The following is a 22,758-nucleotide window of genomic DNA, read 5'->3' on the forward strand; positions in this document are numbered from 1 at the left end:
TCCAACAAAGTTGTCTAGATTACTTTATTGTTAAAGCTTATGAAACCATCAGCAACTACTGAGTTTCTAAGAAGCATATGCATTTGTCGCTATACAGGTGGCACTCGGCTGTACCACTGCATTGCTGCGGAAATTTCCAGCACCAGCGGCTTTGCAACAGCTGTTCCACAGCATGTCGGTATGTGCTAATTTATAGTTATGTTGGGATGAGCTAGTATTATGGACCACTGCTACTCTGTATTGTGACAAATCCATATGATAATTGATGTAATGGGCACAGCGAAAACCTGTGCATGTTTTACTATGGTACATAAAAAGGCTCTCCTTTTCGTCACTGGAGCAGGGGAGAAGAGCATGCAGGCACTCCTGAAGGTACATATATTTCAAAACATGACAGACATATACATATACACACACATATATATATATATATATATATATATATATATATATATATATATATATATATACACACAATTAAACTAAAGGCAGGGATATTCCATCTTTCATCTTGAATTGACTTGTACAGCGCAAAAATACAACACAGACCACAGAGAAGCCCGCATGTTAACAGGTTTGATACACACAATAATTCAACAGATTTGATACTTCAGGTGTGCTATTTTATGCAAGGGGGATGGGAAAGGGGAGAAAACAAGAAAAAAAGAGTGGAGTGGGAAAGAAAGGAATCGTGCCAAAAAGCATGAGAAACATCGTGCAGCCAGGATCGCCAGCAGGACATCTAAAAAGCACTCTGATAAAATTACATACAGGGCAACCTTACGTATTGTTTGTTTTAATCAACTCAGATCACATGCAGATATTACTGCAATCAAGTTGTTTCCTTATTTCATATGAGAGAATAATGTGGGCACAAAAAACTGTTTAGAGCTGAAGGATTATGTTCCATGCTAGCCTCATTACCTGCTTTTTACCATATTGTTATCAGCTGTTTATGTTAAGGAAAAAAGTAAGAGTACGAGCTTTTTCCTGATTCGCCATTCCACACAACATGTCTTTGTGACATGGAGATGATCCGTAGATGAAAAATATTCAGTACAGTAGAATCTCATTACAAGATACACTTGGTTGTAAGAGACATCTGAAAACGGTTGGGTTGGTTTTCCGATGTTTGCCACGTTAACAACACTGTACACAAGAGACACCTTTGTTACTAACGACTTTTTAAGTATTCACTACTTCGAAGGGACACAACCCAGACACATTCACTTCATGCACCTTGTGTGCTCCGAAGGGCGTAAAGATCACGCAATCCTCACACAAGTCAATTGCGCATGTCTCTTTAAGCATGAACTAGAAAAGGAGGGCAACGAGGACAGTGCAGGGCAGAAAGTGTCGGCAGTTGAAGCTGATGAGCGTCTAAGAGCACCTCAAAGGTCCTGCGAGCAACAAGGCGTGCAAAGTGAAGTGTTTAACTTCCAGAAATTAGGAAGGAAGCTAACACAATCTACAGTCACTAAAAAGCTGTGAATGTCTTCTTTAAAGGGCCCCTAAAGCACCGAGGTTGAAATTTAGTTGCGGTGTTGTAGTTGTACATGTTAAGGCAACGAACACGTAGCCATGAGAATTTTTCGAAACGGTGCAGTAATAGTGGAGCTACGTGTGTTTGATTATCGAAAGGTAGTCCCCGCTCATTTTACTCTTTCATCTGGTAGACGCCATCTGGACAGTATTGTCTTTTCCTCGCCTAGTACACGTCCAAATGTTACGGGACAGGCCATAACTAACGAGCTCTGTTGCTGCCACGCAGGCCCGTCGTCCTGCGAGGGGTGGCGCTAATGACCTCGCCAATACAATGGAACGGTATGGTGACTCTAGTTGAAGAGCCTCATAGGGAGACCCTTCTGTTGGCGTTTCTGTTCTTTGCCCCCACTGGCTGCCCACAATGGCATCGCGAGAAACTCGACGAGGTAGAAGGAGTGTGTATTTGCTTGCAGGCCTTGCTGGTAGTCGTAGTCTTTCGTTCGACCAATCGACAGTACCGCAAACTGGTGACATCATCAGAGACAGCCTGGTGATGTCAGGACAAACTGGGGGGGTGCAGGATAGGTCCAGAGAGGCGCACGGGGTCGTTTTCTTCATATAGGGGTGCTCCCACAGTGCTACGCACTGTGGCGTTTGGCATCGTCACTTGTGACGGCATTCTGATCTTGATGCGCGTGTTTACTTGAAATCTTCAAAAAGTGTCGAGAAGTGGTTTAGGGGCCCTTTAAGCCACCCTGAGCAATTATTTCTTCAGATATATCTAAACATGCTTTAGTGATGATGCATAATAAAGTGATCTAGTCTGGCTCCTCAGTGTTTTAAAATTTTTCGTTTCGAGAGACATGTTTCCCGTGCCTCTTGAGTATCTCTTCTAATGAGGCTTAACTGTAATATACACAAACAATTGTGCAACTCCTCCTGCAAGTATTATTCATTAAGCCTGGTCACTGATGTGCAAAGCTTGTGGTTAAGTTTTGATGTCTGTACTATTTAGAGCTATTTTTATTAATTCAGGCTGTTCTTATTGGTTCTTCGATGCGGGAGACAATGCCTACGAAATTATTGGCCCTTATGACGAGAGCCCTCAAGGGGCAAACGACATCTCTGTTGCAGAAGTGAGCCCGATACCACCTGAAGTTACCATGACAGGTGACACGGCAGCAATAGGTACAGAGACGGCCATGTCTACTGCAGCTGCAACAGTGTACGAGGCAAACAGCAGTGTGTCAGCATCAGCAGCAGTGTCAGAAGGAACCGCACCAGGCCTGGTAGAGCAACATGTGTGCTATCACTGACTTTTTTTATCGTGCATACAACTCATTTGCTCAACATACAGAAGCTTTTCACCACGACTGTGAGCCAGTGTTCTTGTGCAGCAAATGCAAGACTAAGGTGTGATAACACAGTACAAGCATCACTTTAAGGTATTGTCACGTGGTCGTGACGTCAAAGAACACAGTAGCAATACTGTGAAAGGCAAGAACTAGCTTTTATTGGGCGAACCTGTGCCCACAAAACAGGCTACACTTAAAGCACAACGAGAGCGGCGAACACAGTCGGCGATCATCGTAAATCTGATCAGCGGGTCAAGCACGTCGGCTTTTATAGATCAGTCGTCGAATGTTCCAGATTAACCACTGGGACCCGCGTGCCTTCCACAAAGTTCTACACCATTCGCGTCAGGCGATTAAATCAGATAACACAAGGTTCGGCGTCAACAGAGAGCGGATAGAAGCATCGATAACTTTCCAGAAACTTCTGATACATGCAGGCGCGTCCCGCGCTGTGTGATAAAATTTGTTAGGCGGCGAAACGTGGTCGGCCGATAAAGATAAGTACACGTGTCAATACCCCCCTCTTAAAAAGCATCGACCCGATGCTGCAAATAAACGAAGGTAATAAAAAAAAGCACTCGTAGCAAAGAAAAGAACAAAAATGACGAAGTTCGTCAGCGTCCGTAAAAGGGTTTAAGGCGCACCACGTGGACCACTTCAGATCGTGCGCGGCGCCGCTGTGAATGTGAAATGCCGTCTGGCACGACCTCATAGTCCAGAGCGCCAATTCGTCGGATGACCTTGTAGGGTCCGAAATAGCGTCTGAGTGGTTTCTCACTGAGTCCTCGTCGGCGTATCGGGGTCCAGACCCAAACACGGTCGCCAGGCTGGTACTCGACTAAGCGTCGTCGGAGGTTGTAGTGTCGGCTGTCGGTCCTTTGCTGGCTCTTGATTCGCAGGCGGGCGAGCTGTCGGGCTTCTTCGGCGCGCTGGAGATAGCTAGCGACGTCAACATTCTCTTCGTCAGTTACGTGCGGCAGCATGTCGTCAAGCGTCGTCGTCGGGTTCCTGCCGTAAACCAGCTTAAACAGCGTGATCTGTGTTGTTTCTTGCACCGCCGTGTTGTACGCAAAGGTTACGTACGGCAGGACCGCGTCCCACGTCTTGTGTTCGACGTCGACGTACATTGCTAGCATGTCGGCGAGGGTCCTGTTCAGGCGCTCCGTGAGACCATTCGTTTGCGGATGGTAGGCAGTTGTCCTCCTGTGGCTTGTCTGGCTGTACTGCAGAATGGCTTGGGTGAGCTCTGGTGTAAAAGCCGTTCCTCTGTCGGTGATGAGGACTTCTGGGACACCATGTCGCAGCAGGATGTTCTCGACGAAAAATTTCGCCACTTCGGCTGCGCTGCCTTTTGGTAGAACTTTAGTTTCAGCAAAGCGGGTGAGATAGTTCGTCGCCACGACGATCCACTTATTCCCGGATGTTGATATCGGAAACGGCCGCAACAAATCCATCCCAATCTGATGGAATGGTCGCGAGGAGGTTCGATCGGCTGTAGTAATCCTGCTGGCCTTGTCGGTGGTGTCTTGCGTCGTTGACAGTCTCGGCATGTCTTGACGTAACGGGCGACGTCGGCGGTCAGACGCGGCCACTAATACCTTTCCTGTATTCTCGACAGCGTCCAGGAGAATCCGAGGTACCCAGCGGTTGGATCGTCGTGTAGAGCGTGCAGTATCTCTGGATGCCGCGCTGACGGTACAACAAGAAGATAGTTGGCGCGGACTGGTAAGAAGTTCTTCACGAGTAGTTTGTTTTGTGGTGTGAACGAAGACAACCCGCGCTTAAATGCCCTGGGGACAACGTCGGTGTTCCCTTCCAAATACTCGACGAGGCCTTTTAGCTCCGGGTCTGCTCGTTGCTGTTAAGTGAAGTCTTCCGCGCTTATTATCCCAAAGAAGGCGTCGTCGTCCTCGTCGTCTTGCGGCGGGGGATCGATGGGGGCGCGCGATAAGCAGTCGGCGTCCGAGTGTTTTCTTCCGGACTTGTATATTACCGTGACGTCATATTCTTGTAGTCTGAGGCTCCACCGCGCCAGCCGTCCTGAAGGGTCCTTTAAGTTAGCTAGCCAACACAATGCGTGATGGTCACTGACGACTTTGAATGGCCTGCCATAGAGGTAAGGGCGGAATTTAGCTGTAGCCCAAATGATGGCGAGGCATTCCTTTTCAGTCGTAGAATAGTTGCTTTCCGCTTTTGACAGCGACCGGCTAGCATACGATATCACCCTTTCAAGTCCTTCTTTCCTCTGAATTAGGACGGCACCGAGGCCTAGGCTACTGGCGTTAGTGTGGATTTCGGTATCGGCGATCTCGTCGAAGTGTACAAGTACCGGCGGTGACTGCATGCGTCGTTTGAGTTCTTGAAATGCCTTGGCCTGCGGCGTTTCCCACTTGAACGCGACATCACATTTGGTTAGATGTGTTAGCGGATCCGCGATGCGTGAAAAGTCCTTGACAAAGCGCCTATAGTAGGCACACATGCCAAGGAATCTGCGCACTGCCTTCTTGTCGGTTGGCTGCGGGAACTTTGCGATGGCAGCTGTCTTCTGTGGGTCGGGGCGTACTCCGGATTTGCTGATCACGTGGCCTAGGAACAAAAGCTCATTGTAAGCGAAGCGGCACTTTTCCGGCTTCAGAGTGAGCCCTGATGACTTGATGGCTCCTAACACTGTCGCAAGCCGCCTAAGGTGATCGTCGAAATTTCTGGCGAAGACAACGACATCATCCAGGTAAACAAGGCACGTCTGCCACTTCAGACCGGCTAACACCGTGTCCATGACGCGCTGAAACGTTGCAGGCGCCGAGCACAGTCCGAATGGCATGACCTTGAACTCGTAGAGGCCGTCTGGCGTGATGAAGGCAGTATTTTCGCGATCTCTCTCGTCGACTTGTATTTGCCAGTAGCCAGACTTGAGGTCCATCGACGAGAAGTATTTAGCGTTGCATAGCCGATCCAATGCGTCGTCTATCCGTGGAATGGGGTACACATCCTTCTTCGTGATCTTGTTCAGTCGACAATAATCGACGCAGAAGCGTAGGGTTCCGTCCTTTTTCTTTACCAGGACTACAGGAGAGGCCCATGGGCTTTTCGACGTCTAGAAAATGTCGTCGCGCAACATTTCGTCGACTTGTTGTCTAATAGCTTCACGTTCTCGCGTCGAAACTCGGTAAGGGCTCTGGCGAAGTGGTCGAGCGCTCTCTTCGGTTATTATGCGATGCTTTGCAACTGGTGTTTGTCGAATCCTCGATGACGTCGAAAAGCAGTCTTTGTATCGTTGGAGAAGACATCTGATCTGTTGCTGCTTACTCATCGGAAGACTTAGATTTACGTCGAAGTCTGGTTAGGAGACAATGCTCATCGGGGTAGATGCGGCTGAATCCGAGAGGACAAAGGCATTGCTAGTTTCCACAATTTCCTCGATGTATGCGATTGTCGTGCCCTTGTTGATGTGCTTGAACTCTTGGCTGAAGTTGGTTAGCATAACTTCCACTTGCCCTCCGTGGAGTCGAGCGATCCCTCTTGCGACGCAAATTTCACGGTCGAGCAGTAGATGTTGGTCGCTCTCGATGACGCCTTCTACGTCAGCGGGTGTTTCAGTGCCGACGGAAGTAATAATGCTGGAGCGCAGTGGGATGCTCACTTGATCTTCGAGCACACTCAAGGCGTGGTGACTACGCCAGCTCTCCGGCGGTATCGCTTGATCTTGTGACAGCGTTATCGATTTCGACTTCAGGTTGATGACTGTGCCATGTTAATTCAGGAAGTCCATGCCGAGAATGAGCACCACCCAGCACCTCCACCAGATGTCATGTGGTCGTGACGTCGAAGAACACAGTAGCAATACTGCGAAAGGCAAAAACTAGCTTTTATTGGGCGAACCTGTGCCCACAAAACAGGCTACACTTAAAACACAACGAGAGCGGCGAACACAGTCGGCGATCGTCGTAAATCTGATCAGCGGGTCAAGCGCGTCGGCTTTTTAGATAAGTCGTCGAATGTTCCAGATTAACCACTGGGGCACGCGTGCCTTCCACGAAGTTCCACACCATTCGCGTCAGGCGATTAAATCAGATAACATAAGGTTCGGCGTCAACAGAGAGCGGAAAGAAGCATCGATAACTTTCCAGAAACTTCGGATACATGCAGGCGCGTCCCGCGCTGTGTGATAACATTTGTTAGGCGGCGAAACGTGGTCGGCCGATAAAGATAAGTACACGTGTCAATATGCAAACATATTACAGTTGTTGCTTCCCCAGCCAGCCCACATAGCGACAACAATGTGGAACACATGGTGGTACACACCTCTTCCCCATTAGAAGATAGTAGAGACTGTCAGTGTTGCTGCTAGATTAACTGGTCGTTGTAGGCAACTAGACGGACAATACAGGTGTGATAAGATTGTTGTTGATGTTGTTGTTGAATAGGTAAAAAAGAAGTTTGATGCAGCTGAAGTGCCAACTGATATTGAGCAAATCGAAAACAACCACCTGAGAAAGCAACACTATCGAAATTTGGGTATCTATGTGCCGACAACTCTGGTAAGGATGGCATAGGACAGAAGTGTGATGAAAATCACACAGACACTGCTGTTCCATCACTGGTCACAGTGAGCAGTGACTTGTAGGGCAAGAGAGTCAACTGAAACGAACATTATGGAATAGTGTCATGCTCCCATGTCACCACTTTCAATGTTATTTTGCGTGATACAGCTCAACCTCCAGAAACGAGACTGCAACTTGTCTGTAAAAAGCTTTCACAAAAATTATCCATAACACTATTAACCCAGCAGTATCTTCTTTTTTTGTGGGTTCGAGGTTCCCGGGTGTCCATTATAGCAAAAATTGCGGAAGAAGAGAACATGTGTCGTACTTACACCTTTTTAACAAGTACGAGGGGGACAGAACTTTTCTAGTCATGCATCTTCATCATACTATCAAGTTTTTAAATGCCTTTTATAATTATTATTACCAGTTATATCTGAGTGCATTGTATGCATTTAGCAGGTGTAAAATCAGGTCAGTTGGATCAGATGCCTTATCTGCAAGAGAGCCCATATTCAAGAAATTTACATTAAATTAGGTACGTTAGAGACGCAGTCTTTCAGCACTTTATTGCGTGTGGTTTAAGCATTGCTCAATACTTTTGTGGATGGCAGTTTCACTTGGCACAGCCCTGCGCTTTGTCACGGTCACGTGTCTTCAAAGCGGTGTTTACCATTCGTGTTGATCTGTTTGTGTATTCATACAGCAAGCTTTTAATTATTTTTTTTCCGCATTCTTGTGCTTGCACTAAGCTTGTATAAGGCAGTTACAAAATATGCGTCACTATAACGAACTGTTCTGTTGAGCTTACACTTCCAAATAACAATGTTCAGATGGTAGCACTTCTATGTAGGTGCACCGATAGCTTTGTGTATGTTCTCATGTTTGTATAAAGCTTATATAAGCTAGTTACAAAATGTATGTCACTAAGCATTGTGATATTCTTTAAAGAGCTGCTTGGTTGGTTTTACACTTGGGAATTAGTATTGAGGCGGCGGTATTTCTATGTAGGCCCACTGCTAGCTTTCTGTGTGCTCACGTGTTTGTATTAAGCTTTTACAAGGGAGTTACAGCATGTACGTCACTAAGCGCTGTGATATATTTAAAGAACTGCTTTGCTGGTTTCACACCTGTGAGTAATAGTACTCGGGTGGCACTAGTCATGTGTAGGTACACAGGGACCATCTGTATACATTATGCTCATGTAAAGCAGTTACAAAGTGTATGTCACTAATCACTGTGATATTTGTTTAAGGATTGCTGTGATGGTTTTACACATGTGAATAATAGTGGTCAGGACACAGTACTTGCGATGTATAGCTGAATTTATACAGTGCCAAGACCTGGGCTGTATACGTGCCAAAAGAAATGTATGTCATTATATTGTTGTGATTATTATTGTTTGGATTTTATTAAACTCTAATAAAATTGTTTCTTGTATCTATTGAGGTATGGCAATTTGTCATGCAACCACACTGAGGACCTGAACTTGTGCATACAAATAAACAGCTAATTTGAGAGTATAGTGCTCATATTCTGCGAGACCAGTTTAACAAATCTTGTGCTGGAAAAATGACAGAGCTGACAGGGATGTACAGGAAGAGTTCTGCACTCTCTGAAGGACTGCCCCCCCCCCCCCTCTGGAGTAGGTAATGTTACTTTTATTGGAGTAGAACAGGAAGTGCACTTCTACTAAAAATGTGACAGTCACTGCAGAAACATAAGGCAGACAAGCAGATGTGGCACATTTTTTTCAGGGCCCTCCATGCCTACTACTGCATTTCTAGTCTTCCTGTGCTCTTCTTATAAGCCCCTGTTCAGCCAGGGTTTTTACTCCATTACAGTTGTTCTACTGGGTTCATAGCAATATTGAAGAAAAAAAATCAATGGTTTTCAAGAACTTTCGAGGCCCCGACACAGTAACTTCAAGGACCTCGTGCGATTTTTTTAGTAGTTAGGACAGGCAATAACTTGTTCAACAACATCGTTAACTTTAATGCAAACAAAAAAAAACAAAACAAATCGCATTTCACTGATTTCAAACATTTGAAAGACTGCTAACTTGCTTTTCACTGCCCATCACTACACGCACACAGGGAAGCATTTCAAGAAAGCGCTCAAAGTTTTTCTGCAATAGCACAATTAACTACTTGGACCTGCAACATTTGCAGTTTTTGAATACTGTTTGGTTTGACAGTGTATGTGATGTCATCTGTTGCGTCAACTTTTCACCATCAAATAAACAATAGTCATTTGTAATTTCCTTTTATTGTGTCTGTAGCTCTCGATTTACTCATCACAACTTTTCTTTGAATGCCTCAACTGTTGAGCTTCCTGCTTCTGCTCCTCCAAGTACATTTGTCGCCGGTTCCATGTGCCTAAAACTGGTATCTGCAGCTCCTTTGTAATTTCAACTTTAAGGATGTCGCTTTCCTTCTATTACCTCTACAGACAATTCTCTGTGACATGCGAAGAGTGTCACAGAAGGAAAAAAAACGCTTGGCAATGTCTGCTAAGTCTAGCCAAGTGTACAAATTTAAGGACTTTCCAGTACTTCTAAAAATTCCAGGGTTTTCAATGCCTTGAAAATGGCATTTTAGAAATAAAGGGTTTTCAAGGATCCCTACAAACCCTGGATTCTAGCACCTAAATAATTTTACAAGCTTATTTTGGCATGGAGTTCGGAAATTCATGCTTTTTAGCTAACGCTGCACGGTCTCTGTACATTGAATCCACGAGAGCACAACCATTTAGGAGTAAAGAAAAATACTGAAAGCTTTTAATACCACTCTTTTTCTATGGAGCTTCGTATTGCCTAGTTAAGCTTACGAATGTGCCTGGTTTTGGTGGGTGTTTCTTCGACATTTTCTGTGAGAAGTAGATGACTAATTCCCGTATTCATAAATGTATCTTAATACTAAGCTCATGCTTGACTTTATATAAACGACGCCTGGTGCGAACGTCCCCCAGACGCTCACTGTCTTTATTTTGGTGCGTTCGCGACTTGCGTCATTTAGATCAAGTCAAGCATGGGCTTCAAGTTATGATGCATTTCTGAATATGGTGGTAAGCGTGCGCCATTCCGGGCAACGCATTGTGCCATTGACACTGAGAGGAAACGGGGAAAACAAAGTTAACGCCCTATGCTCCTAAACTTTCGCGTACCTGTGGTGTGCGTGTATCGTGCAAGAAGAAACAGAGCAAACACCAGGACGAAAACAAGCATCAACCACACCAGCGCTTCGTGGTTTGGTCCATGTTTTTGCATCGTCCTTGTGTTGCGCTGTTTAGTCTAAAATGCTCAACCAACTAGCCGGCAAGTCCATCCTGTGCATATATATTAAACACACGTATGAGTGTAGATGGTCTTCGAAGCTTTTAGAACGAGCACTGCCACAGGATACGAGCAGTGCACGCGTAACAAGTGGACACATTAGTCATTTAAACAGGCGTGCCAATGCATGTTACACGGCTATCGGCATAAGCAGTCTCCAAATGCTGGAATGCATGCTCTTCAAAACGCTAACGATCCGCTGCTAGTGCGGGACAAAAGCTCACAGCGGACTGGACGAAACTCTAAACTAATGCACTTGAAAAGAACGCCTACACGGCAGTGTGAGGAACGTCGAAATGCCTGGTACTGGCGTCGCAGTTGACCACATACAAATGGAACTGGCGGAAAAAATAAACAGAAATGCTCACCAGTATACGCGCGAATTAAATTCACATACGTGGATGGTTGGCATGATACTTTGTATCCGCGTATTTTCGGAGAACATATAATGCATGGACTGGAAAAGCACTTGACCGTGAGCTGAACGGCACATTTGTTATTTTCCTGGGGTGACGACAAGCCGTGAATAGTTCTAACGTTGTCGTCTACGTTGTATTCCTTCGTTAGTCGTAGCGAGGAATGGAAAAGATGCAAACGCAAACGTATTCCAGTACACAACAGCACAGCACACTGCAGAAAAACTCCACCCACTGCAGCCGATTCCTCAAATACATTTGTTATATATATAACCTCTAAAAGAACACGACTGGGCGTGGTGGCTCTGTGGTGTAATGGTTAGGATGTGTGCTTTGAATTGTACAGATGCGAGTGTACGCGGGTTCGAATCCACGTGATGTATCCACGTGCTTCTTCATAAGTACGTGATTCCCTATTGAGTACGTGATTGACTATTGTGTTCTAATTAGATTATGTGACTCCTCATTGTGAAATTTGCGAAAATAATTGCGGATTAAACGTTAACTAGCTTTTCTTTTCTCCGCAGTGGCGTTCGGGACGCATACGCATAGGTCGATTACGAGCAGTCACGCCTCATGGTAGACAGCAAATAGCCAGGAAAAATGACTTTAAAATCCTGCGTAACTTTGCTCACGCCTATTCTGAAGGCCGCTTGGAATTGGGCCACTGGCTCTGAGGAGTCGCCTAGAGAACGGTATATCAGCGGCCCTAATTTGATCTGATTTCCTGCCTGCATGCGTGGCCAGGACTTCGCTAAAAGGGTATTGGGAAGAGTACTAGCACTCTGTTTGGGGGAGTAGAAGTACTCGGTCTGGTGGAGTGCCATTACCCCTGCGGTGAGAGTATTAGCGCTCTGCGGAAGAGTACTAGCACTCCCTGTGGGAAGAGTATTATCACTCTGCGGAAGAGTGCTAGCAATCCCTTGCTGTTGAGTAACAAAACTCTGTCAACAGGAGTTGACCTACTCTCTCTCAAAGAGGGTCGATCTACTCTCGAAAAGAAAGTGAAATACGGGACAAGCCGCTACTCCCTCAAAGAGAGTGCCCAGAACTCTCTTTGTTTTTAGAGTGTACGGATAAATGTTTCATATGCTATTTGACGGATCACAGGGGGTGATGATGATAGTGACCGTCTTATGAATCCCAGGAATCGATTAGCGGCAGTAACCAGATTTTGTATATGTTCTGATCATGTAAGCTTGCTATTGAAGGTGATACCAAGGTACCTGTAGGATTGAACTAAAGCCCCTCCATACACGTTTCCGCGCCGGTGGCGCGTGGATGCAAGGGCTTTAGATTGAACCAGCTCAATAGGAAGCGAATCCAAAGAGTAAGAGTGTGACATGAGAGAGTGTTTCGGCGATACGCGCATGAACTTACATTTTTTGGTGTTTAGCTGCATGAGCCACTCTGTGCACCATTTTTCAATTGTAGTGAGGTCACGCTGTAAAATCAACTGATCATTGTATGAGTTTATACGGCGGTACAGCACGCAGTCATCGGCAAAGAGCCGGATGGATGACGAAATACCAGAGGGGAGGTCATTCATGAAAATTAAAAATGAAAGGGGTCCAAGGACTGAACGTTGCGGTACCCCAGATAATACTTCGGTGACTGTAGAGTGACGGTGCCCAATCACTGTAAACTGTGATCGGCCAATTTGGAAGCACCGGATCCAGCACGTGATTAGAGGATGGAGACACAAGCTGTTCACTTTGATCATTAGTCGTTCGTGAGGTACACGGTCAAATTATTTCGATAAGTCTAGATAAATTACGTCTGTTTGTAAGAGAGAGTCAATGTTTAAATGGAGGTCAGTAGTGAATTCAAAGAGTTGAGTTTCACAAGAGTGACCTGGTCGGAAGCCATGCTGGTTACAGAAAAGAAAAGAGTTAGCTTCAAGATGAGAGGCAACATGAGAGTAGATTATATGTTCAAGAAGTTTGCAGGCAATGCAGGTGAGTGATATCGGGCGATAATTCGATGGATCAGTTCTGTCGCCCCTTTTGAAAACCGGGACAACCTTGCTTAACTTCCAGTCGTTAGGAAGGGTACTGGTAGTTATGGACTGTGTAAAGATGATTTGCAGAATTTTACTAGTAAGCACCTTAGTGCTTTTGACGACATTAGCGGGAATGTTATCCGGGCCGGGAGCACTGGAGACCTTGATATTATCGATGAGGGCCAAAATGCCTTCAGATTTGACGTCAATTGAAGGCATGCAGGAAAAGTTGCAGTCAGGAAGGGTACTGTTACCCAAGGCGGGTTCTTGAGTGAAAACGGAAGAGAAATAAGAATTCATGACATCGGATCGCTGATCAGCAGAGACAGGTGATCCATCAGGATATAACAAAGTTATATTGTGAGAAGCACTGCGGTTTGTAGGTAAAAGTTTTCAATGTTTCTGTTTGTTTTCACGAAGGATACTAAGAAGGTCGATATGAAAAAATTTCTTTTTTGATTGCCGTAACAAACTATTGTATTGGCGGAGGCATGCGAAATACTTTTCCCATTTGCAATAGCAGTCCGAGAGTTTAGCTGCCCGAAAAAGGCGCTTCTTTTTGTTTACGAGCTTCCTAAGGGAGTTGGTGAACCATGGTTTATCAACATCACCCCGAATGCGGACAAGTGTCATATATTTCTCGACAAGAGACAATATCTTCGGTTTATAAAGTAGCCAATTGCTGTCTACACTTCGCGAGGCAGCGGAATGCTCAAAAGACACAAGAAAGCAACTAATACCTGATTTATTTTTGAGAAGTCTGCTTTGTTTTAATCGCGGATATATTTTGTTAAAGGCTGACTGGTTGGTACCTGAAGAGTCAGGTCAAATAACACCATCTTGTGATCACTTAGGCCATCAATACACATTAATGATTGAACAGCATCGGGGTTGGAAACGAAAACTAAATCAAGAATATTGGCACCACGAGTCGGCGTAGGTACCATTTGCGTGAAGTTAAATGTTAGAACAAGATCAAGAAATTCTTTAGATAGCTGAGAAGATGCTGTCATTTTATCCCAGTTAATGTCAGGAATGTTAAATTCACCACAGAGGACTAAGTTACTTTCGGGATATATAGCAAATAAATGCAAAAGCAAGTTGTGTAAGTCTTTCGTAAAAGATTTAACATGGTTGGGCGCACGGTAGCACGCGATGATAATATTTGTGCAAAATCGAAAAGACACTTTGACGCAAAGAATTTCTTGTTCGTTGTTGATTAATATTGCGGAGGAAGACAGATCAGATTTAATCAGTAAGAGGGCACCCCCCGCCCCCACCCCCTGCGACCAACCCTGTCAATTCTGAAGGCGCTGAACACGTCACTGGACAAAAGTTCTTGCGTGTTTATATCAGTAGTAAGCCATGACTCTGTAAATATTGCAATGTCGGCAGAGCTGTCATCAACAACGGCTTCTATTAGGTCTTTTTTTCGGAAGATAGCTTCGTACGTTTCTCAGAAGGAATGAAATACAGTCGTATACTGGAACTTTAGGCTGGTGTGAATGTGGCCGTGTAGTCTAGATAAATTACGTCCGTGTAGTGTGGCAGGATAACAGCGAGCGAGTTTGCGGTGAACGCTGCGGCTTTTGTTCTCTAACGGTGTGTCAGGGAATCATAAATGAATAATTTGTTGTTCATTGCTAGCTTGTTAAACCGAATATGAAAGGAAGTGGACCGAGCCTCTTGCGCATGTGCAAAAAGTTTTTGGCGGGCTATTCTGACACGTGCCGAGTAATCTTCGCGAACTACGACGGGTGTATCCTTCAGCTTTGAAGTTGTAGAAAGAGTTGAACTTTTATCCTCAAATCTTGCAAACTTTGCAATTATCGGACGGTTCTTTCCAACCTGGTAACGTCCTAGTCTATGCGCCCTTTCAATATCACAGCTGTTAATCGTAATGGCTAGCTTATTAGCACAAAATGAGACAATATGCGACTCTGATCGCGTCCAGCTCTCCCCGTTGTCATCCGACATTCCAAGAAATAGCAGATTTGACCGGCTCTGTCGGTTTTCTGAGTCTCCGGCTAAGGCATGTACTTCAGCAGAAAGTTTGGCAATTTCAGCATTTGGGGAGGAGACTGACTCTGAAGAGGCGTAATGGTTATTTTCAGCAAGTTTTTCTAACGCATCAACGCGACTTGAAAGACTGTTGACCAGGTGCTCAATATTGCTTTGGGCAACCCGGATCACTGTTACCTCAGATAACAAGGTAGTTTGCGACGCTTCAAGTCGCGACAAGATATTAGAAATGGATTCAAGGGACGGTGCGGTGTTATGATCAGGACCGGGGTTAAGTTCGACGTCCCCAGACAAAGTGAGCGTAAAAGCCACGACAACAGCACTTGCATACAAATAAACCAGTTTCAGCAAACGTCGACAAAAGTCGCGCTTTATAGAGGGGCACGATACCGCAAGCAAGAATTGGTTGCTGGTGCGAAATGAAGCAGCATAAGGTAAGTAACTAACCTGCGTCAAGAAAGGGACAGTCATGACAGGTGCCTGCGCGGTAGCGTGCCCCGACTGGCAGCGGAAGGGAGGCGGGTTAAATAGACCAGTGGCGTTGAGCGCGCACAAGGTGGCTCCAGGTTGCCAGGTGAGAGCATCAGCAATGGTGGGAATGAGCTGCCACGTAGCAGCTCCTGTCCTTGTTCCGTTGAAAAGATTGCCAGAAACTGTGAAGCGGTGGTATCCTGTGCCCTCGATGCTTGTAAGGTAGGCGGGAAGGCTTCGAAAGACCAAAACAAGGTAGGCCTGCGTCAAGAAAGGGACAGTCATGACAGGTGCCTGCGCGGTAGCGTGCTCCCAAGTGTCTACTTATATTTTAGTTAGTGGTGATACGTGATGACTATTAGAACAGTGGTACAATGAGACAGATAGAATTGTAATACAATGTGTGAGGGCACGATGACGGACATCGAGGAAATGACCAAGTCTCACTAGAAGTCCCTGACATGGACATCAACTGACTGTCCACAATCTTCTCAGTTCACTTCGTGATCTTGTGCAGCCTGTGCTTTGCGAGTCGAGTAATTTAATTGATGAAGTGGTGGTTGGCACATACTGTCTTTGCTGCTTATACATTTCAACAGTGGAGTGGAATCTGGTGCGAAGCTGATGTGTAGGGGTAATCTTAGTAGCGATCGACAGTCCTGCTCTTCTTCGAGCTCCTAATGCTGCTTATCAACACGAGCAGCAGCAGTTGCCTAAGAGAGCATGAAAGAGATTAATTGAAAAGTGGCATATGCCCAGGGTCACATACCCAGTGACCCAAGCTGTTCTGACGGTTGATTACGAACCGACTTCCCTCAACATAGCAGCCGAATCTCTTCCCATTACACCATGGGCTACCCATTGACACAAATGGGTGAGAAAATAGAGACAAACACCCGAAAATATGAAGTATCCTAAGAATGGTAATCAAATTAAATAGTACTAGATGTTTCGGATACCTTGGTTTGCTTATTATTATTCTTGTTTGTGCTGGATTATTTTTCTGAAACACGTGACATCCAGACAGCATAAGAAGCTAGTAAGCAGTGAAGTTTAGCATTTTGGATTTGCAGCACGTACTTTTGTACTTTATTTGCAGTAGGACTGTTGTGTAAATGTGCTTGAAAGGTTTAAAACTGCTTTGCTAACATTTACCTAAACATGCAGGTCCACATAGGTTGGAGGATTGCACATTGAAACGCCGTGGCACAGCTTCCCATGGCCTGCCATGGTGGACCAGGAAAGTCTGCAAGAGCCCTGCTTCACCATATGTTCAAAGAGGAGGAGCTCATGGGTCATTTGCGCTTTGGAAAGAATACCAAGGGGCAAAATAGGCTCTTAACTCCACCCGGGTCAGCGCTGTTATAGGCAAGTATCATATAACTTTTCCTATTACATTATTACATTAGCATTTTTTCTAATATTAGCAACTTGCCATTGACATAACCAACGACTTTCAAGTAGCCCATGTGTGCAATTGTATGCTACAATAGCCTACCATTTGGAATGACTGTTCATATGATCTTGAGTGCTTAATGCCACTACACTCAAATGCTTCTAAAATTTTAGAGTTGCCTTCATTGCCGGAAGTTTTTAGTGGCTCCACCACATAAAATGACCTGCATTTACGCATGAGCAACGCTACTTGGCTGTCATTGCAGTGAATAGTTGTCTGTGAAGCACGCTACAAATCTATTGGTATGGAGGACATGTCAGAGTAACTTGAAAGTGTTATGCTAACACAAGAATTGCGGAGAAGCTATGCTCAAGTGTAGTTGCTTCTGAGCTCGAGGAGCAGCTTGTTCACGAAGTTTCTGCAATAAAAACAGCTCTCCAGGTTCTGGGATGTGAAACAGTAGTTTCACCAATTTTAACAGACCACATTGAATTAAAGTTGCTCCTATCTTGAAGGAGGTCCATGTGATGCCAGACAGCAGCCTTTCAGCAGAGGGAACTGAGTTGTGTGGCAATTTACTTTTAGTCGTTTCAATCACATCACTGTCAACAGTACTATGCTTAGCGGGCGCTTACTCATTCTAAGCACCTAACCTACGACTCGTATATGTTAATATGTAGTTTGTCACGTCGTATTCTAAGATATGAAAAAAAAATATTTATGTCGCTTTTTCCCATATACTTCAATAAATTGAGAATAGGCCCTTGGCGACTACTGTATAAAGCTTCTTACAGACCATTGGACATGTCCACTACTCCCATTCTGAAATTGTTTCCTGCTTCCTTACTTCACTTGCCTGTTTACAGGGTTATTTTGAACCATTGCTAAGTAGATTATGGGCTGAAATTTATCAAAAAGATGAACGGGCTCTCCCGTCACTCTTGTCTAGCCCGTTGAGGATCACATTTCTGGGAGAAATATGCCTCTCCAATTTAGGAGATATAATTTTTAGTGGTGTGCAAATACTCGACACTTTGGAACTTAATAGTGTCCTATTCGATTTGGTCTTTTAATGGTCACTATTTGTAAAGGCGAATATTATTCTAATACTGCAAAACACTAATAAAACATAAAATTTGAGCCAAAGTGCGGTAAATTTTCACCTCCAATAACACACTATGGACATAAAACGTGAGAACTTGTACGAATAGCAGACCAAGCTACGTTACTTAAGTAGCTGTACTTTAGAGGCTGTACAGCAATCATTATGCTTACTGAAGAGTCCTGTGCATGTGAAGAAACTTCTTGCTGCTCTATTTGTGCTTTTAATAAACGGCTCTTCATAACATAGTATGCAATGGCAGAAACTTGCTAACTTTAGGAATACTAGGATGTGAACATTTTACATTAATTGTAATATCAGCTGTTTAGTACTCAGAAGCTATTCAATATTCGATTTGTTTCTGGCATTATTCGGTTCGGTCTCAAAAATCACTATTCGCGCATCCCTGATATTTTTACTGCAGATTTAAGTTCTTTAGGCTGACTTTCAGAGAAAAATAATTGGAACATAATTTTTTAGCTGACAATAAAGCGGCAGAACCCCCTTTCAGTATTTGCAGTTTTACATGTGGTATTTTCCTATGCAGGATAAGCAGCATAAGTTTTTGTGTAATCAAACTTACAAAAACTTGTTTTATAGTAAACCAGGTGAAGCGGCACCGCTCCCAAACTACTGCAATGACAGACACCAAAGAGCTAAGATAAAAATCAGTTTTGGAGAAACCCTAGGGGCGACAGCACAATAATATTATTTTATAGAAGTCTCAGAAGATTGCAGCATCTCCATTAGGATACCAGGCAACACTTTGTTCTGAAAAGGCAATTTTTTTTCAAAATGTCACGTCACAGTCACAGATTTACATCAGTGAACCCTAAAAGGGTTAAAGAAGTCAGTCCTCTGGCGTATGGATCTTAAAAGACTGAGCATTCCTTCCTACCTATCACATTCTGCATGTGTCGTGCAAAGCAGCTTGGTGCACAACTACACAGAATCCTCATATAACAGTCTTTAAGTCGTTGAGGCAGAAAACATACTTCGCTGTAAACAGTGTTTTCTTTTATGTAGAAAGTCGTAAGTCATTGTAAGGCGAGAAGTACATTCCGATTGCATGTGAACTCATGAAACCTAACTTCAAATGAAGCCACACTCAATTCTAGTGATATGACAGCATTGTATTTGGAGCATGGAAAAGCACAGTGAAGTGCTGCACATTTTAATTATGAAAGCTACAAGAAATAATTTTTAGTTGTCAGTAGTTTAAGTTTCTTTATGAATGACGTGAAATTTTTTTCACCATTTTGTTTCTAAGCAAGCAAAGTTCACATCTTCGACATTGAGGATATTCATAAAGTTATTTTGTTACAGTGTTTTGTTCCTCTCTGCCCTTTCCTGGTGGAGACCCTTAGTGGAGTCCTGTGCCACATTGAATAATGTAAATGGTCATGCTGTGAAGCTGTACCCGTGGAAAGTTGGAATAAAGCAAGATAAATACATAAATCGATTTGATTATAACGAGGGCATGTTGCATGCCACGTTCTTGCATATGAAGTTGCCTTTATAACTTGTTCTGGCTTTTTGTTGTATTTGCATGCTTCACGTGTCGCAAATCTCCTGGTACCAACATGCCCTATGTAAAGAACTCTGGCCTCGCTCCTCGCATAGGACCAATAGCCACTGAAGAGCCCAAGTTGGGTAGCTCAAACCAAAACACAAGTGTTGTGCTTTTGCGACTCTCGACATTATTATGTTCATTTGTGTTTATGTTAGTCTCCTGAAGAGCCCAATTCGGATTTCTCAAACCAGTACACAAGTGTGCCTTTCTATGCCTTGACATTTCTATGTTAATTTTATTTTATGTTAACTACGCTAGATCTCCTTAGAATCCCACGTTGGATTGTAATACAGAATACAAGTGCTGTGCTTCGTTATATTTTACATTTTTATGTTAGTTTTTGATGTAGTTCCAGCAATGATAGTGTTTTCTTATCATTATATCTTTTAAGTACGAGTCATTTCACGACAAACCATACAATTTTGTCAAGAACTGTTCCATTACGGCAAACCATTTCAAGTTTGCTTGGTATTCAAAAGTATGTACAGTGAGAAAATTTTTGAAAAAATTTGCTTTCATACATACAACCAACCAACGTTTTTTTGACTGTCACAGATATAGCTAAAAAAATCTAGATATGTCTGTTGAAGCTCCGAACTCTTCCTCCGCATTTATTTTTCTTCGCAAAAATTTTCTAAAACATTGGCAAAAATAGATTTTTTTGCCCAGATAAGCAGAAGGCACTGATACATGTTTCTTTGAAAGGGAAATTGTATGATCCAAATATTCAGAAGGTGTTCATGTCAGGAGACTGAAGTGGTGTGGCCGCCAAAATTGCAGTTTGAATTTGTTTCTTCGAATGCAGGAAAATACAGAACGCACAAAATAAATATAATATAATAATATTTGGGGTTTTACGTGCCAAAACCACTTTCTGATTATGAGGCACGCCGTAGTGGAGGACTCCGGAAATTTTGACCACCTGGGGTTCTTTAACGTGCACTTAAATCTAAGCACACGGGTGTTTTCGCATTTCGCCCCCATCGAAATGCGGCCGCCGTGGCCGGGATTCGATCCCGCGACCTCGTGCTCAGCAGCCCAACACCATAGCCACTGAGCAACCACGGCGGGTCAAAATAAATATAGAACGAGCCTGGTTGACTTGGGATAGCTGCACAATATTTCAAGCCTTGGAAGTTCAATTTATTACGTAAAAATCTGTAAAGTTCAAATTTTTTTTGCAGAAAGCTTCGTGTTGAAGGTGCATAAATAAGCTTTGGTGGCTGGTGCAAAAGTATGTTTTAACCATCATTACATAGCCCAGCATGTCTGCTATGCATGTGACATGTAATGAAAAGGCATTATTGTTTAAGTGCGATAAATAATTTTTATAATGTTCATTTGGGAATCACACATACATCGTAAGTATATGAAGCCCTTTTATCTAGCAAGGAAAAATTGTTAATATAATTGGGCACAAAAACTACTCAGCAGGTAGTACGAAAGCAGGTGACGTCAAGCACTGCAGTCTCAACTCATTTTTTTAACATGAACGCGAAATGTGGTCGTCAACGACGTCTGATCACACCAGACTGAACACGGCACGTATGACTTTTATAGATGAGCATGCTCTGGCTCTGAAACAGTGGTAACGCGCAGCACTACAAGAATTTGTTCATACTCAGATAGGTTTTCAGTTTTAATTATGACGGTGTTTTCCACTTGCATCGCCATTGGGTTCCAAGGAGGAGGGCACAGTGTCCTGCACCCTGTATGTCGCATTCCATTGCAGGGCGACATGTCTTATAAAATGCTTTGTATGAATAATATCAGGGCTCCTTCTGGATTTAGTGTACATAATAGCAGATATTTCTTTTTGTGAAGTGCATGGAACATATCTTTTAGCACTGCAGGACTCCATCACGAATTTAACACCTATTGATATTTTATGTGCAATGGCTGTATGATTTACCCGGCTCACACCAAGTACAAGTCTCGTTGCGTTTGAGCATGCGTCTCTTCGCAATAAAATGCAGACCCCAACACCGCTTCTCTGTCATCTGTGTTGCAGACGACGCCAGCTTTGTCGTCTGCATTCCCGGCTGGCAAGCTTGTGCGCACATCCCAGAAAAGTCAGTGCTGACAAAAATTAAAAAAATGAATTTTTCGCATTTCAAAATAATGCCTTCTTTTTTAACCACACATGCATAGCAGACGTGTAGAGCTATCCACTAAAATGTATCACATATTTTTTGGCCTATTACCAAAGCGGTTTTTACCTTCAACATGAAGCTTCTGGCAAAAGATTAGAATTTTAGTTTCTTTACAGGCGATCAACTGAACCTTCAGAGCTTCAAATATCTCTCTGCTATACTATGTCACCTGGACTACCATTCTGTATTTAATTTCTGTCATTTGAATCTTTCGTTATGAAGGAAATTAACGCATTGCAATTTTACTCACTCTTGCCAGTGCCAAAAGCATTTAAAGTATTGAAATATTTGAAAAATTGGCTATTTTGGCAGTTGCATCACTTTACCATATATCCATGCACACCATTCGAAGGCCTTGATCAATACAATGTGTATTTTAAAAAGAATATTGATTGATGTCCTCTAGCTAAGCTGAGCAGGAAAACTAAACTGTCACCGAAATGCGACAGAATATGTGGCAAAAATAAATAAAAGTGGGTAAAGAGCTTTGAACTCTAATAAACATATGACAATGTTTCCAGCTATATCTGTAATCTCGAAAAAACGCTGGTCGATTCGGCATGGAATCGCACACCTGCAAGTGCATCTTTGTCATTCTCATAGTTTACATAACTTCTTAAAAGTGGTTTATTGTTATCTAAAATACATGAGTAAAATTACTAGGTATAAGTCGGCTTAAATTTAAAATGCAACAAAAAATCTACAGTAATGGCAATGACGTGGTTTTCATGCTTGCAAGAAACCAGCTTTTTCTGCGAATTTTTCGTTACTTTTTTGTGGCAGTGAACAAAATTGAAATGGAGTAACTTTGTAGTATTCCAGCACATCACTAATAGCTGTTTTTTGCATATAAATATCTGAAGCAGTCAATATGAATAAGTCGCTTGATATAGAATTACCTGCGCAGG

Source organism: Dermacentor variabilis, chromosome 2 (assembly GCF_050947875.1).
Source record: "Dermacentor variabilis isolate Ectoservices chromosome 2, ASM5094787v1, whole genome shotgun sequence".
In the NCBI taxonomy this organism is placed as follows: Eukaryota; Metazoa; Arthropoda; class Arachnida; order Ixodida; family Ixodidae; genus Dermacentor; species Dermacentor variabilis.